General features: G+C 51.7%; 1 protein-coding gene across 9 annotated transcripts in view; it reads left to right on the top strand.

Moving 5' to 3' along the window:
* Positions 1–498: 498 nt before the first annotated feature.
* SCRG1 (stimulator of chondrogenesis 1) overlaps positions 499–16,711 on the top strand; it is a 107,546-nt gene continuing 91,333 nt past the window's right edge. For 2 of the 9 annotated variants that reach the window (XR_009737908.1, XR_009737907.1), the window contains exons 1-2: positions 504–932; positions 13,330–14,706. The gene's annotated coding sequence lies outside the window, so the exon portion shown is untranslated. Of the gene's footprint in view, positions 933–13,329; positions 14,707–16,711 lie in introns of those variants that run through there. The other 7 variants (XR_009737906.1, XR_009737904.1, XR_009737910.1 and 4 more) reach the window with 7 other exon arrangements.

The raw sequence follows: 16,711 nt of genomic DNA, 5'->3' as shown, positions 1-16,711 counted from the left end.
CTTTAGGGTAAGGCAGCCACACAGGAAACAAAAACTGTGTGTTGCTTTTATTTTTGAAGAAGAAAACTCAGACTGATTCTGTGAGTAGAACTTGGTCATGAAAGAAACCTGATGCGGTTTTACTGGGAGAAAGTGGCCGCGGAGCCGCCTGACCATCGCCTTCACTTTGCAAATCTGGTTTTCATATTCTCGCTCAGTAATCACCCAGAGCCATAACTGTCTCTGAAATTATTCATTAAAGTCATTTTCAGGGATTCTCACAGGATGACTCTTTTACGTTTATGATCTTCTGAGAGCAATGACATCAGCCTCTGTCTCTTTTCCGCTTTTAATGAATGTGCTAGGGAGACACGAGGGGCCAGGGCTCTGTCCGTGGGGAGGGAGGGGGCGGGCGGGGCGGGGGGTGGTGGTGGAATTCACCAGCCGCTCTGCTCCCGGCGCGGTCAGCTGAGCCCGGGCGCGCGCAGACATCCTTTGATTAAGGAGGGTATTCCGGGGAGTGCAGGCTGTGCAGAAGATCACGGCGGTGCCCTGTGGTGCTGTCAGCAGTGACAGATCCCAGATGGGGCCGCTACTGTATGGCAGATTGAGTTTCTCAGCCGAAAACTCACCCTCCCTCCTAAACGTCTTCAAAAACCTTCTCCAGATACTCCAGGTCGCTTCGTGTGAAACTGAAAAAGTCCAACACCAAAGTTGGTTTTGCTTGCTTGCGTGTGTGTGTGTGTGTGTGTGTGTGTGTGTGTGTATTAGGCTCCCCCCGCCCCGACCCCTTCCTTTTCTTTTTTCTCTGCACGTCCTCCTCCTCTGAGCATCTTAGACCGGCAAGGTTACCAGGCTGCTAACGGCGCAGACTGGCGGCCCTGGTCGTTCGTGTTCGCCGGGCCCAGCGCCGCGCCGTCGACTCAGCACCCAAGGGCCCCGAAGGCAATCCGGTGGGTAGGGGCGCGGCGTCGGGGACGTGAGGGCCCCTCCGAACACCCCAGGCAGCCGGGGTGGACTGCATGGGGAGGGCGGGAGACTGAACCTTAGGAGGAAGCAGAGCCGCTTGGCCTGGCCCCCAGCTTCCCTCCCGCGTTTTTCCCGGGTGGAGCGCCGTCCCGCCCGCCGGGACAATTTCAGGGGCCGTACAGAGCCTGGGAAGGAGGCGGGGGCTGCTCTTCGGGACCGGGAAGGGCGTGCGGACGGCCTCGAGAGCCTCTGGGGCTCGGCGTGAACCCGGGCAGGTAGCGGGGACCGGGGCGGCAGAAGGTGGACCAGGGCATCTCCCAGGTGAGACGCGTCGCAGGGAGACCCAGCTCTCCAAGCCATCAACATCCGCCCGCTTGAGAGCTGCCAGTCTGGGCCCCAAGTTTCGTATTCCTGGACACACATGGAGTTGGAAACTCCTTTGCAGAAACTACTCGACTTACTTTACACTTTTATCTAACAATTAAACAGCCCCTTCGCTATCTCTTCGGAAGCGATGGAGATTCCTTCCGAGGTGCTGTCCCCTCCCAAGGGTGCCCAGGCGGAGGGGGGTGGGGGGAACGGGAGAGGGTGAAAGGCGGAGCGCGCGGAGCTCCCTGATTCTGCTCCGATTTCTCGACCCCAACCATCCAGACCTCTTAACTCAGGCACTTGGCGTGCTCCCACGGGCCTGGGGCGGAGGCGAAAGAGAGAAAAGGAAGGACAGAAACCTGGAGAGAGCGAGTTTTGCTTTAAAGAAGGCATTGGTCTCTCCTTCAGAACACCCTTGCAGCCGCCTCCACCTACTCCCACACCCCTCCGAGTAAGGGCAGCTTGGAAAGTCTCAGATCCACTTACAAAAGAGTCTCTATGGAACCCGGAGAGGAGCTAAAAATACCGCAGACGCCAGGCCCAAGGTGCTGGGGGTCGGAAGAGAGCTGGCGGCCTCCCTCAGCCCCGGCTTGCCCTGGAGGCACCGCCTTCTGCACCTCGAGGGTTGGCCGGGGCTTATCTGGGCGCCCACCCGGCAGCCGCTGGGCGCATTTCCCCATGTCTTTGCGCCCTGATGACCTGGGCCTTTTGTAGCCGAATCTTCCGGTGCAACTTCTGATGAAATCAGAGGTCATGCTTTAGACTCTCTTCGTTCTGCCCCCTCTGCAAACTCAGAATAGAGGTAGGACCACTACGTCCTATTTTCAGTCAGTAATAACCCGGTCTCTCAGTATTTCCTCTACACTTTGTATAATGATCTGTATGGATATATGCAGCTGATTGCAGTCCGGGGACAAAAGATGAGAGAAATCTGTGAACCCCCTATTACAACCCTCTCTTGGGGAAAAACAATCTGACAGTTCTTTCCCCTGGTCATCAGGTAAAATCACAAAACTCTTTATATAATAGCAAAACACACACTGAATTTCAAAACTCCCGCTTGCCCTCTTTAGAAGGCAGCTTTTATTTTCACGGCCCACGCTGGATGAAAGTGGTTTATTTTGATTTTTTTTTTTCTTTCTTTCTTGTACCCACATGCCTTGTAAAAGGTTCCTGTGCACGGGCCTGGCCCCCCTCTGATGACCGCAGGGGCCTTGCTTCCAGACAGCAGCCCCCCGTCGTTCGGTTTTTAAGTCCTCGCCTGGAGCCGAGGTGTAATTGCGACCCCGCCCGAGCCGCGAGCCTCCCGGGGGGACGTTTGGCCAGGCCTGTGCTGGGGCCGGGACCTCCCAAGTGGCGGACCTGGGAGCGGGGAGCCGCACGGCCCTATCCCTCCCCGCCTCCTCCTCCCCTCCCTCCCCTGCGGACGCTGCTCCTTTGCTCTGGGTCTCGGTCCAGGTTGCCCTGGGCGCACAGCGTTTCTCTTCCCTCCACTTTTCTGGTTTACTCTTGCCCTTTTCCTCTCTAGCACCTTTTTACCGCTCTCCCCGTCTCCTTCACGTTGAAATCCCAGCCCCAGAGAAGTAGAGTGGGGATTTATCGGAATCTGGAGAGACTAACAGAGCCTCTGGCCCCGCGGGCGCCGAGGCGGAGTCGCAACCGGGCGCGCTTCTGCGTAACGTCAGCGCGCGGGGTAATTTACCTTCCCCGGGCGTCTGTCAATATGACTAATTTCCACTGGGGTCAAAAAGCCTTTCTCCGGCAGTCCATCTTGGAACGCTCTCTTACGCGGCAGACCGGGTTAGTTGTTTTGTTTCCAGCCCTAGAAATAAATACTCTTGGGGGCGTCCCTGCGTGGGGAGTCCGAGAGTAGCAGAAGAATATATACACGGTGTCAATTAAAGGCAGTTTTCCTTGAACTACGAACTGTGATTGGGCTTAAATGACAGCGACCTGCTAGCCTTTTAGTTCACATTACCTAACTCGTCCTTGATACCAGTGCTTTCTTTAGAAACAGGAAATCAGAAAAGAGGGACATAATTATTGCTCCAGTTTCCCTCTGCGGCATGTAGATCCCTACTGAAACATTTTCTTCGCGTTTCGGGGTGTGATTTAAACATAATGTATGTGCGCGTGGCTTGTTAATCTGGCCTAGACAGACAATATATCATCCAGGTGGTATTATACAATAATTTCAAAATTGCTACCGACTGCTTAAGTGTGAAATCAGTGCTGCGGGTTGAAACGTCCTCCAGGACTCGATATAGGCGGCGAGTTGATGTCAGTTGCTCTTGGAGAAGTGGGCTGAAAAAAGCCAGGTTGGTGGATGGTGACGAGGTATGCACGTCTGCAGACCCCAGTCCTGTCTGGAGCAGGGCACCTAGTCGCAGTTCTTGGGTGCTGGAGGAGGTAAATCTTTCGAATCCAGGTCTACCGCGAAGTGAAAGTCGCCAGAAAATCCATTTTCCTTCTTCCTAGGCTCTGGCACAGAGGCCCCAACAAGGAAACTTTGCTGAGTTAAAATGTTTAACAAAATCTCTTGAAAAAGCATGTCAGCCCTCTACCCACTTTGTGGCCTGTAGCGAGTCAATGCTTGGACCTTGGGCAGTTAGGAGCTTCGGTGGACCCACCGGAAACCTAAGAGCTAAGGCAGAAGAGAGGAAGGCTCTCCCTAGGGCTCCTCCACTCTGCCTGCGGGAGTGGGCAGCGGGCACCCTCGGCCAGGATCCCACCTTCTAAGACCCGCTTATCCGCACCCCCAAGGCAAGAGGGCGTGCGCGTGCGCAGACACACACATACCCTCCTTGCCTCTCTCATCTGTTGGTGCATTTATGACCTAATGAAAGTATATCCTTTAGGGAAAAGACTGTCTATAAAACGTGAAATATGAAGAACCCGTTTGGATATTCCCACTCCCAGCCAGACCTGATCTTGCAGTCTTTTTTTAGCACAAACACCTTGATTCCTTCTGTTGCTTCCATAACCACACTGTGAGTTTTACTAAATGATGATATTTGGCTCTAAAAGTGACCTCTGCACATTCCCAGCAGGAGGAAAACTCTCCAGCCTGAAGACATTCATTTGGAGGAAGACCTGCCTGGAGGAGGGGGTGGAAGGAGGAGGGGGTAGAGGGAGGTGGGTGTGAAGGGAGGTGGGGGAAAGAATTGTACTTTCTATTCCCTGTCTTTGGAAAACCCTGACTCCACGTGTTCAAACTGCCGATAACAGCTGGAGAAACCAAGGGCTCTTTCAACTCCCTTCCCTTCCTGCTTCACTGGTCCCCCCAAATGCCACCTTTTGGGGTCTCACAAACATTGCCCTGTTCTTCTGGCCCCCCTGCTGAAATCTCTCCCATTTTCTGACATAACCAAGTAGTACCTCCTTAGAAATTACACAGATGACCACCTGTTTTCGTGGGAAAAGAGGGTCTGAATCTGTGTTTAGGGGAGGCTTGTTTATTAACATGAGTGAGTAGAGCAGAGATAATCTCCCATGTGGTTTTTCTATATACCGTACCTTTACATAAAAGTTTTTAAAAGTCCCTTTCATTTTGCAATTCACCTTTGCCACAGGAATGGTTTCAGTTGTTTACCATCAGGGACTGTGCCCCCAGAAAAGCTACAGGCGGTGTAAGTTCCAGTGTGAGCTGATGAGATGGGTTGCCAGTTGGGGTGGAGTTGTTTATTTGCACATTTAAAAACTTTTTATTGAAGTATAGTTGATTTACGATGTTTGTTAATTTCTTTCCCATTATGGTTTATCACAGGATATTGAATATAGTTCCTTGTGCTATACAGTAGGTCCTTGTTGTTTATCCATACTTTTTAAAGCGCATGGCAGTTCTCACTAAAAGTTTTTTGGCATCCAGGGACTATTTAATGATCTGGGGATGGAGTGTGGGTTGGTTACTCAACTCACTGCTTCGTTGATCCGTTAGTTTCTGAGTTAATATCATTAGATATTCTGAGTTAATATCATTCCTCTAAAATTTTTTACTCTCTTGTTTGGTGTAGGCTTCCTGAGTAGAATTAGCCTAACAAGAATCTTGCAGTTGGTTAAAGCCTAGGGCAATGGCAGATTGCGACTGTGACGTGTTCAGCCCACCCTGAGAAGGGTAAGAGTGGGAATGTGCTGACAGGCAACCATTTCTGAGAAAGGGTATCCTCTTCCTTATACAAGAAATTGTCCATTTTCAAACATTATTAGGAAGTGTCAGTCCTTCAAATGTGTTCTAGCTCAGCCTTTCCCCTTGGCACTGAGGGTTTGGTCAGTCCTTCAAGTCAGTGTTTGTAGTGATCTGGCTTAACTGGATGAGCCAATGGCTTTCAATTGGCAAATATTCATTTCTGAGAACAGGAGAGGAATTACCTTCTGCCTGACCTAAAGTTCTATACTTCTATGTGTGTGTGTGTGTGTGTGTGTGTGTGTGCTCAGTCGCTTCAGTTGTGTCTGACTCTTTGCAACCCTAGGGACTGTAGCCCTCCAGGCTCCTCTGTCCATGAGATTCTCCAGGCAAGAATACTAGAGTGGGTTGCCATTTCCTCTTCTAGGGGATCTTCCCCACTCAGGAATCGAACCTGTGTCTCCTGCACTGCAGGCCGATTCTTTATCATCTGAGCCATCAGGGAAGCAGAAGGCCCCTATACTTCTGCATTAAAATACTATTTTCTGGTCAGATTTCCAACTTACAACCCATGGAACAAAACAGAAAGTTTATTACATGTTTTTCAATCCAATATTCTCCATAAATGGACTCTAGATCCTCCTACTCGAGATATGATATTATGTCTAATAGTATTCAGCATCTAGCATCTATCATATATATTCTGAGATTAATTTCTCATGAATAGGCAGTACACTCTCACCGTCCAAAAATATACAAAATGTGTATGTGAATAGTCTTTCTCTTATCAGTCCAGTTTCTTTCTCATTGTTACTAATTTCTTTAATAGTCCTCCAGAGCTCCCTACTGCATAGAAAAGCAAATAGGAATGGAATTGCTATGCATCCAGAAGGCTGCAGTTTACTCCATTTGTATCTGTTCTGCTGATCAGGAGGGCTTGGGGGATGGGGGCAGATCCCTGGAAGCTTTGAAGAACTTAAAGAGGCTCCTGTCAAATACAATCTGGTCATGGTGTGAGATGCCTCCTGACTGTAATTTTAAAATATCAATGAAAGAGAAGACATGGCACATGCAGAACAAATGATCCCTAAGGCTCCAAACTGTGTTGCTGAATCCAAACAGTAAGGGGAAAGGGAAGAAAGAAAGGAAGAAAAGCAAACAGAAAGAGTGAGGTAATCAAATTTAGAACTGAAAAAAAGTGGTTTCTCATTTTTTGGTGTGTCCCTTTCCCCCCAGTTAAATTTCAAAGGACTAAATTGTTAGGCATCAAGTAAGTCACAAATACACTTCCTCCTACTTTCAGAAAGGTTCTGTAATGTTTTAGTCTGTAGATACTTTGTAGGGGTTACAAATGGAGTGGGGTGCAGGGGTGAGATTGGGAAATGCACATGTATTTTAAAACAACTGAGATAAATTCTGTAGTGTAACAAGTTAGTATATGTAGATTTGATAGACCTCAGGTATTTTGTCCTCTGAAATCTAAAGAGACAAAAACAAAGCCAGATTGACAGCTCCCTATACAAAGCAGATGGCACCTCCAGCTACATCAGTTACATTAGGGCAGCTCTCAAAGAGGCTCAGGGGTCTTACTGTCCCCGACCATTTTCTATCTAGGAGTCAGATGCAGATGGAGAAGAAGACATGCCTTGTAGGAAAAGTGCCATACACAGGGCCCCCTGCGAGGGATGGGGCCAGTTCTGCTATCTGGGGTGTTCTGTGACTTTCTGGTACCTGGCCAGAATTGCAGCTGCTAAACTGGCTCAAGTCAATGGTGGAAGCCTCCTCACCATGCTTTCTTCCCTTATCCTTGTCAGTGGGGTTGAAAGATCTTCAGCTTCTTGATGAAATATAGCTATTACTCTGTAAGTGTGTGTGCACGCATGTGTGCGTGTGCATGCATGTGTGTGTGTGTGTGTGTGTGTGTGTGTGTGTGTGTCAGGGATGGAGTTATTAAGAATTCACTCTTTCTATTAATGCCAAAAATCTCTCTTCTTTCACTTTGTTATTCTTCCGGCCCCTGTCTCATAGTAATACGAGATGCCATAATGACAACAAAAGCTCACTGCTGATTCTCTTGTCTGCCTCTGAAGAGATTCTTGCTTGTCCCTCTTAGGGACCCACTGCCAGGTTTTTAGCCTTAGTTACTGTGGTTAAGCCACCTTCCGAAGCAGGGGTAGCTTTCAGATCACCCACTGAGTTCAAATGATGTTCTGGTAGGACTAAAGGGCATTGGTAGGTGAAAAGGACCCCAAACCCCTGCCCCCGGCAGCCCCGGAGCTGTTCATCAGACTGGAAGCCTAAGGCTCACATAACTCTAATTAGTGTGCGCATATGTTGGCTAGCCTCTTGGCCAGTTTTATGAGGTTTCACTGGCAGTGCTTGAATCAGCGGGTCAGATGAGGATTAAGGGCCCTAATGAATCATGTGACCATAAGTGGTCTTGGATGGTGGCTGTGATCAGACCTACCCCTGGTGTTCTCCACCCTGAGGCTCTTTTCATTCCTGGAAAGGAAGGCTGGTCTGGGAGGAACCAGCCAAATAGGGCATCAGCAGAAGTTTAAAATGTCCTTATCTGTGTCTTGGCACAGAACATTACTAGAATGTGTATGTATCTTCAGTCGTTTGGAAATTCAGAAGAAAAGTTTTGTCTTAACTGTATAGAATTTCAGAGTGGAAGTGGGACTTTGGAGTTCTAACCTTTTTCACAGGTGAGAAGACTCAGGCTCAGAGATGCTTCTGGTCCCTGGCCAGCACAAGCCACTAATGAGTGAAACTGGGGGTGGTGGGTTCCTCTCCTCGCCTTAGTTATTTCCAGGGGTCTCCTATTTAAGAGAAATAAGGAGGAGATGGCGGACGGAAAAGTTTTGAAGAAAAAAAAGGAAAGAGATGTGGAGACTGAGGCGGGAAGAAAGGTCGCCAGAGAAGTGATAACCTGGGGGTGGGTTCCTGGAGGCCGGTCTTCATATTTCTTAAGAGTCTTTACTGGACTCCACGACAGCTATTGGAGGCTGTTTTCACAGATACTTTGTCCTGTGTGTGTGTGTGTGTGTGTGTGTGTGTGTGTGGTGCTTAAGCCAGTCCAGGAAAACACTCTTCTCTCTTGGGAAGAAAGAATGATGTTTCCAAAAGCGAAGCAGTGAGGCAGCTCTTATCAAAAGCGCTGGTGGATCTGGTGACAACACGGACACGCGCTTCGCTTAGAGCCTGGGAGTTGTCAGGCGGCGCGGCTGCCGCGGGGGGACAGCCGCGGGGCCCCACGGTGAGCGCGCCTGGTGCTGCTGCGTCCCTGGCCGGAGAGAGGCGGCGACCGGGCCAGGGAACTAGCGAGGATTCTTGGGGAATCGCGGAGGAGGTTGTGGATCAGAGAAAGGCGAGGTGGCGACGAAGAGAGCACAGGAGGAGAGATTGCGTGGTCAGGAAGCCCGGCTGCTGGACTCTGCGTGGAATCAGTCCACCGCACGGCTGATGCGGTCCACTGTCCTGGCTAAAGATTCTGCTTGGGCGCCTCTCTGGGTGAAGGCACCACCAGGGTGGCTCTTGGTTTTGCAAAAATTCGCGCTTTTAAAAACAAATGTTTTTTCATTCTTTGAGCGTGGGTTTCGGTGGGGTCTGAGGCTGAAGATTCTCTGGGGCCTCAGGAGCCATCGGTGGTCTTCCCTTAAGCCTCAGAAACGGAACTGGACAGAAATAAAAATCAGCAAGGAAACTAAACAGCCCCCACAAACCATCCTTCCAGGGCTGGGGAGCTGTATTCTGGCCTCAGCGGTCAGGTTCGAAATTAATGGAGTCCTGGCTTGAATTACACCCTGGGGACAGCATTTTAATGTAAATATAAAGATATGCTTGTCATAATCACTTGCGGGCTCCGAAGCACCACTAGAATCTCCGTTTAATTAAAGGGGCAGGAGAGGAGAATTACCAGCCAATTAAATCTGAGCCTATTTGTAAAACTCTCTCCGCTGCTGCCGACTTTAAAATGCAAAATGACTTTGTAAACGTGCCCGCATATCAAATTTTTGAACACAGGTGAAAACTAAGGGAGTAAACCAGGGGGCCAGGGATTGGGGGCGAAAGAAGGACGGGGAGAAACTTAGGCCTCCGGGCCGAGGCCGGGTCGCCAGGCTGCCTCTCCCCCGGCGCCTCGGATCCCCACGCTACGGCCCGCGCTCGGAGCTGGACCACGAAGGAGGCCATTTCCTCTCTTGGCAGAGGTTTCGACTTCTCTTCTCCCGACTGATTTGCCCGCATCTCGCGCATGTCTCCCACAGCAGGCCGAGCGCCCCAGGTCCGCTCGCTGGGGAGGAAGTGAGCTCACGGGGCAGGCTGGCCCGCGGCGCCGAGAGGCTTGCGGAGCCCGGGGAGGAGCTGCGAACCCGGCCTGCCCGCCGGGGCCGCGCGCCCGGACGTGGTCTCAGTCGCGCACTCGGTTCTTCACGGCTATGGGTGCAGGCGCCGGGAGCGACTCGCGAGGCGCAGGGGACAGAACCCAGAGACTGGGGCCTCGTGAGCACCGGGGTCCAGCATACACGACCGGGTCCGTGCTGCCCCAGCCTCCAGCCGCGCGGGTGCGTCCCTGGCCGAGCTGCGCGCTCCCGCCCCTGCGCGCCCACCTCCCCTTCGCCTGCACGCGCGCCCCTGCAGACGTCCGGTCCTGGGGATCCAATTTACCTTGAGAACGTGGAGTTTTTCTGGGGCCACCGTGGTCACCCACTCGTAAACACGCTGAGTCCTCGCGCTTCAGAAGAATGAGCTGCGGATCCTTCTCCCAATCTTTACAGTCTTCCACCGCCAGCGCCGGCGCCCCATGGCTCCGCTGCAGTCCTCTCTGGAAACGCGGACAGAGCGAGGCAGGCTGTCTCGGCCAGCACGAGCCCCCGAAAGCCCCGAGCGAGCCCTACGAGCGTTTCCAGGCTGACAAGGCGCCTGACGATGCAGGGGTGCCTGTCCAAACAGGGCCTTAGCACCTCGTCCTCCGGGCCGCGATGCTGCTCCAGCCGAGGTCGCGGAGCGCGTTTGCGTCGGAAGAGCTGGCGACAATCCGGAACCCAGCTCGGAGCGGGTACCTCTCCGCTGTGCGGGGAGAACGGGACTCCGGACTTCCTCTAGGCCTTGCTGGAGGGCCCTGCTCTCATGCGAGGAGAAGGTGTCTGGGTGGCATGCAGCGCCGGGCGCGATCCGTGGCCTGGTTCCTGGTGGTTCGGACGCCTGACAGCGTTTGGGGGAGGCCCAGGAGCTGTGTGTTGGGGGTACGGGGTTATGGTCAGACCGTGAGGACCGGTCCGCGTCTCCAGGGCACAGTGGGAAAGCTTGCCGGGTTTGTGTGCAACTGATTTGGAATCGATTGGAGAAATTTACATCAACTAGGACCTCGCCTTTTCGCCTCCATCCCACCTCCTGCAGGAAACACCCGCACACCTCATCTCTACCCAGTGGCTGGATTGGTTGTCCCATAAAACCAGTAAAATCTTGTTTTCCACCTGACCTACCACGTGCTGGTTATCTATTTTAAAACTCCAAGTCTTTCTCTGTGCACTCAGTAGGGAGGTGGGGAAGCCGCCTGGTGTCAACCTTGGCAAGTTAGGAGGGGAAAGCGTCATCGAGATTTCCTGGGTGTGCTACCAGCTGACCTCCCCCCACCTCCCGAAGTCTCGATGCGCATCCCATCCCTTCTCTGGTCCCTAATCTCTCCCAGCAAGTCCCCTCTTTGGTCCCTGGCCACCGCAGCGCCTCCCGGCGCAACGCACGGGGCAGCCAGACTCCGACTCCGCCCTGCAGGCCAGGCCGCCACGGAGGGGCCTCGCTACTGGCTTTGGAAACTCCGTTTTTCCCACAGTATTTCACATTCATATTACTTTTAACACCCTGTTAGGCAGTAATAACACTGAACCTGCTAAATACTTCCATGCACCGAGTCAGCCCTCCCTCAATCACAGCCTTCATGGGCCTTCTCCTGGTGAGGAGATGGCTTTCTCAGCCCGTGGCCTTGTTGGCTTCCTTCTCTCCTCTCCTGAGATCTATCTTCAGACCCTAGGAAGGCAGTCCTGGTGGTCGCTGCTGGGAGGGAGCACACAGGTATGGAAGAGGTCTTAGCCCTGGCCTACAAGGGCGGGAGAGGGGATGGTTGTTGGGGTGGGGGGAGGAAATGGATGTGGGGACTGTTCCAGGTTTTGATAATTATGTGCTGCTAGCTGGGCGATTGTTCAATGAACAAAGCCTTGCTTCATACCAGGAGCAAGACAAGAAGTAAAACCTGGCCTGCATAGTAAGTCCTGCCTTCCCTTCAGGAGCCTGGGGCCCAAGGGGTAGCTTCTGGGCACTGAGGGGCCTGGGGTGGGGTTGGGGCTAGAGCCCAAGACCAGGCCTAAGAGCTTCAGAGCAGAGGAGAGGTCAAGCAGGTGAGGAAGCCCGGCTCCCTGCACCGAGTCACTCTTTGGCTGTTGGGTGGCTTCTGTGGAGTGGCACTTGCTCCCAGAGGAAGGGCAGAAGGAGCCTTAGAGTCCAGTGACAGTGCCCTGGACCCCACTGGGCACAGTCAACAACGTGGTCCTGGCCCTCCCCTGTGTCCCAGGCCTGGGTTCCCTGTGTGTGCTGCAAGGTGCAGTGAGGCGGCACCAAAGCAGGACTAAAGCAGAGGTCCTGAGCTTCAGTCTGAAGAGTCCAGGGAAGCTGAGAATGATCTGCTGCTGCTCCTCAGGATCCCACCTCAGTTCTTCCATCAAGGGAAGCGATGATACCTGCTTTGGTGGGGGTGGGAAGGAAATAAGTTCTAAGGAGAGCCCCTTATGTGTGAAGCAGTTTGCAGGCTGCATATTGTTTCATCTTCACCAACTGTATGAGGAGTATTTCCAAACCCTGTGTGTCTGCAAGGAAGCTGAGTTGCAGAGATGAGATACCTGGCCAGAGCCATGAATCTGTACCTCCAAACATACTCCAGGCCCCCTACTACCATTCAGTAGTAGGTAGTTCTTCTACTACCTACCTACTACATTCTTCTAAGGGCCAAGTCTCCTGGTGACCTTGACAGGGAGTTGAGCTGCCTTCCATGAGCCTCTAACATGCATTCCTAGAGGCTGATTGAGGTCATGGGAAATTCGGGAGTGGGATCTTGAAGCTTTGGGCACTATACAAGTTGTAGTGCTTTTCTACCACTTCCTCCAAAAAATCCAGGATAGTGGAAGTTCTCAGACTCTCTTGCTCAACTCAGGAGCCCAGCATCCATCACATATATTCCTCAGTGTCACTTATTATGCCCCACCACACCAGCAGTGAGATTGAAACTCTAATTCACTGGATTAGTTTCTGCTCTCCCACTAATATCCAACGTGAGCCCAGAGCTCTCCCCTCAAGACTAGAGAGGCCTGGGAAGGGATTCACATGGTTCCTAACTTCCAAGGGCTGCCTAAATTTTTTCTCCACTTGCCAGGGCTAGAGTTTAGAGTTGGCCCAGTGAGCAGAAGGGACCACCCACCCCTAAGCTGGGGGAGGAGGACTGAGTGTGGGGCCTTGGGAAACCGTGCATCAAGTTTTGGTAGTGAAACCCTGGGAGCCCCACCTCCCAAATATCGTTATTTGTGTGTGTCCACCTCCCAGCACTTGTTTGGTGGTTGCCTCCTGGGGTCCTGGGCTCCCCTTTGATCCACAGAGAGGCAGTCTGGTGACTCTAAAGAAAATGCTTTAGATTCTGGATTTGAGGCATTGTGGAAGTTATGATGAGCCAGCAGGCAGGGAAGGGGTGTGTGCAGGCCTGTGGCAGGAGATGGTTGTGATTTGAGAGTTGCTTAGGGAAGCCATTTTTTTTTTCCTGTTTCCTTTCCTACAGAGACAATCCCAGCCCAGAGCCTCTCCATTCTCTATTCACTTTCTCCATTCCATTTTTCTTTACTCTCCAGATGCTGAGCCTGGGAAAGGAGCATTCTGGAGCAGGAGCCCACATCCTTCTTTTTAGGGCAGTCAGCCGCACAGAGGAGTGATTCCAGGTGGGCATTAAGAACAAATTGTTTTAAAGAGCCCCTGAAGCCATACTCATCCCTGTTAAGCCCTCTTTTCCCTTCGGGCATGAAAAGGAATTTCTGGAGCAGTTCCTGAATTTCTGCTTAATCTAAGAGCTCTGGACCCTCATTTCCTCTGGAACACTATTCCAAATCTGGAGGCAGCTAAATGAGTGGTCCTTTAACAGGACTTTTAAAACCCTACAGGGTACGTGAATTCATTTTACAGTCATGGGGGAGTGGGAAAGAGGGAGTGACTATAGTGAGTTCCTAATTGCCAACTAGTAACTAGCCCCCCTACCCTGCGATTTTGTTTAGTAAACAGTGATGTATTATCTGACTCTGGTGAGAACAAGACTGATAGACAAGTACAAACCAAGTTAGGGTACCGGAATGCACACGTGGATTTCTCCTCTGTCATCCTCTGCCATCATTTCCACCCCTACTTGTGGCGGGTTGGCCACATTCAACTTTAGGAACACCAAATCCAAGAGGCTGAACAGAGACTGGGATTAGGTCGCCAGTCTGAGTCGAACTTGGTTTTTCTTCCTCCGACCAGAATGCCCTAACCCGGAAGTGAAATCTCCTCTCCTTCCAGGGACTCAGTCTGGAAACAGTAAATATCAAGGCATTCGAGATGGAAATGAAAAGGACCAGAAACTGTAGGAAGAGAAAGGAAAGGGGAAGTAATTGTGCACATTCGAAGAGCTTTCGGAACTCTGCCTGAGTTACCAACAACCGAAGCTAAAGCTTGTTTGTCTCCACTTGGCTCGGTTTCTCCACACGGTTTCTAGAGCGCACTTCCCTAGCTCAGTATTTCCGGGGTTCTTCGCGTGGGAAGGGCACTTGCAAGCGGGGCTGCTCTCCTTCAGGGCCCTAGTCACCGGCGGTGGTACAGGCGGGGCACCGCGCCCGCCGCCTCAGGGGAGATTCTGGGCTGCTCACCGTTCTGGAATACTCGGACCAGTGATATTATTACAGTTTTTCATGACCAAGGTGATTTCTTAAGCCAAAACCAAAAAGAAACGGCTCCAAATGAGAACACTAGAGCAGCGGGCTGTGCGCGCTGGCTGAGTGGGGATGGCGCCAGCGACAACGCCCCCAGCTGCTGCCTTGGGTCGGTGCCGGCCGACAGGCGCACGGCAGTGGGCATCGAGGCGCGGAGGGTGCAATGGTGCCGGCCTGGAAGGCAGTGACGTGAAACGACTAGACTAAGAAAACTCCTGGCTACTTAAGGAGACTTATTACCTCCAACTTCCTCCCAGCGGCAGGTTTAAGGTAAGTCTCTTCTTTCCTAAGGATGATATCCCTCCCCCAAAGCCTTCAAGGGTTCAGACAGTTCCAGGACTCTTGTAATATTAGGAACGTCGCAGTGATCCCGCTTGAGCTCTTTGCCAGCGGCTGAGTGGCAAGCGCCTTAATGCATTTCGGGGCCAGGCACGCCTGGGCTGAGTCCTGGCTTCTGGACTTGATTTGAGCCAGCATCTTGGCCTTGTGAAGTTTGTTTTTACGTTTGAAAAACTGGGACCTATGGCCAATAAGGGTTTGAAAGTGCCGCTTCTAGCCCTGGTGAGCCTTATCGCTGTGTATTTGTCTTGGGGGAAATCCCCGTCATTTTTTCTCCCTAGAAACGCGGGATGTGATGGAACTCCCATCCCCTCTTTCCACGAAGTGTGGCTTCCTAGGCGACCCCCTGCCTCCCCTAACCGCCGATTCTGGGGTCTCCAAGTCTGTCCCTTCCGTCTCACAAGCGATTTGTTCCGAAATTTGCATTCTCCCACCCAGTGGGCGAGACCTGACCCTTGCATTCTTGCGACTGTGTTCCAGTCTATTATTATTACCCTCTCGCTGTACGTCTCAGAAGCCAACATTAGACGGCCCCACATTAGACGGTCCAAAAGGACCAGAACCTGCGCAAAAACCCAGACTCCTGATGCCAGTGGAGCAAGGTCTCCTATTCACCTGCCAAACGAGCCAGGCCCTACATGCATGACTAGGGGTCTTGGGAGTGGAAATGATGCAGTGGCTAGCTGGCCACAGGGACCAAGGGGCGACAACAACTGGCCCGTGGAAGAACCCAGGGATTTGGGTCCTAGGGAGCCGCCTAGGCTTGGGGTCCTTAGCCCCTCCCCCTGCCTTCACCCACGCAGAGAAGGGTACTGGGCCCCTTTTACCGCTTGCTGCTTCCAAAGGAATCCTGCATTGTGCGTCAGGCTCTTTTTAAATTTTTTTCACTAAGGAAAATTAAACATTTTGCATATATTTCCATAATGGTCAGGCCCTAATTACGCCCAGGAGGGTGCTGGGACCATGGAAGACGCTTGCAATTATACATAAAAAGAAAAAAAAAATAAGTTTAGTTTGGACCGTTGTAGAGTGTCCAGAACCGACAGGTTGGCCACTCGAATGGGGGTGCCTGAATCCATTCCAAAAAGGGAGCCTCTGTGTCGCCTTGCAGTTGAGAGCTCGAGAGGCAATAGGTCAGTGAGATGGAGCTGCCTTTCTTGGACTCCTTCCTGGGCCCATATTTGGCCCGCACCACATTCAACTGGGACCCAGTAAAAATCTCTTAAGTTTGCAGACTTGGAAAGAGAGGAAGGTTGCCAGGCAACAGAATTGTGGAAACATCCTCTCGGTCACGTGAGATTTACTGCAGATCAGGAAGTTATCTAACTGCCAAAAATCTTCTGACTCCAGAACTCCAAATGTTGACTGTTTCTCACACCTCACCACCAGGGTCCAGGGTCTGCTTCCTTGGGCGTTATCCAGATTGCCTATTCCTTTTCGGCTTCAATCTACCCCCACCTGCCCAGTTGCATTTGGAGATGATTTCCTTTTCTCCATTCCGGAGACCATGTGGCTCCCATACTTACCTGGGCTGGCTCTTCCCCCACCCACCCTCTGTAAGGGGAATTCCAGATCTCTTGAGGAGCGAAAGCCGGGTTGAGGAAGGGTCAGAAAAAGGAAGCGGAGCTCAAGTCCAGGCATGAAATATTATATTCTTCTCTGGTCCCTTTGATTCATTCCAGAAAAAAGTGCAACAGAAGAAGTAATTTTAATGTGCCCCCTCCCTTTTTTCTACTAACGCACTAATACCCAGTTCTGAGCCAGGTTCACGGCCAGAAAACTGGCCTTCTGTGGCCTTGGATCCCTGAAAGAGCTGGTAAAGATCTGAGCATACAGTAGGAGCTGGAACAATAGATCATGGTCGACAGACGGATGTTCCGAAGGAAAAGGAGCAGTTGTTTGAGAGCAACTGTAAATAAAGGTGGACATGTGTGTA

The sequence above is a fragment of the Bos javanicus genome, chromosome 8, assembly GCF_032452875.1.
Source record: "Bos javanicus breed banteng chromosome 8, ARS-OSU_banteng_1.0, whole genome shotgun sequence".
Taxonomy (NCBI): domain Eukaryota; kingdom Metazoa; phylum Chordata; class Mammalia; order Artiodactyla; family Bovidae; genus Bos; species Bos javanicus.
This window is presented reverse-complemented; position numbering and strand designations above follow the sequence as displayed.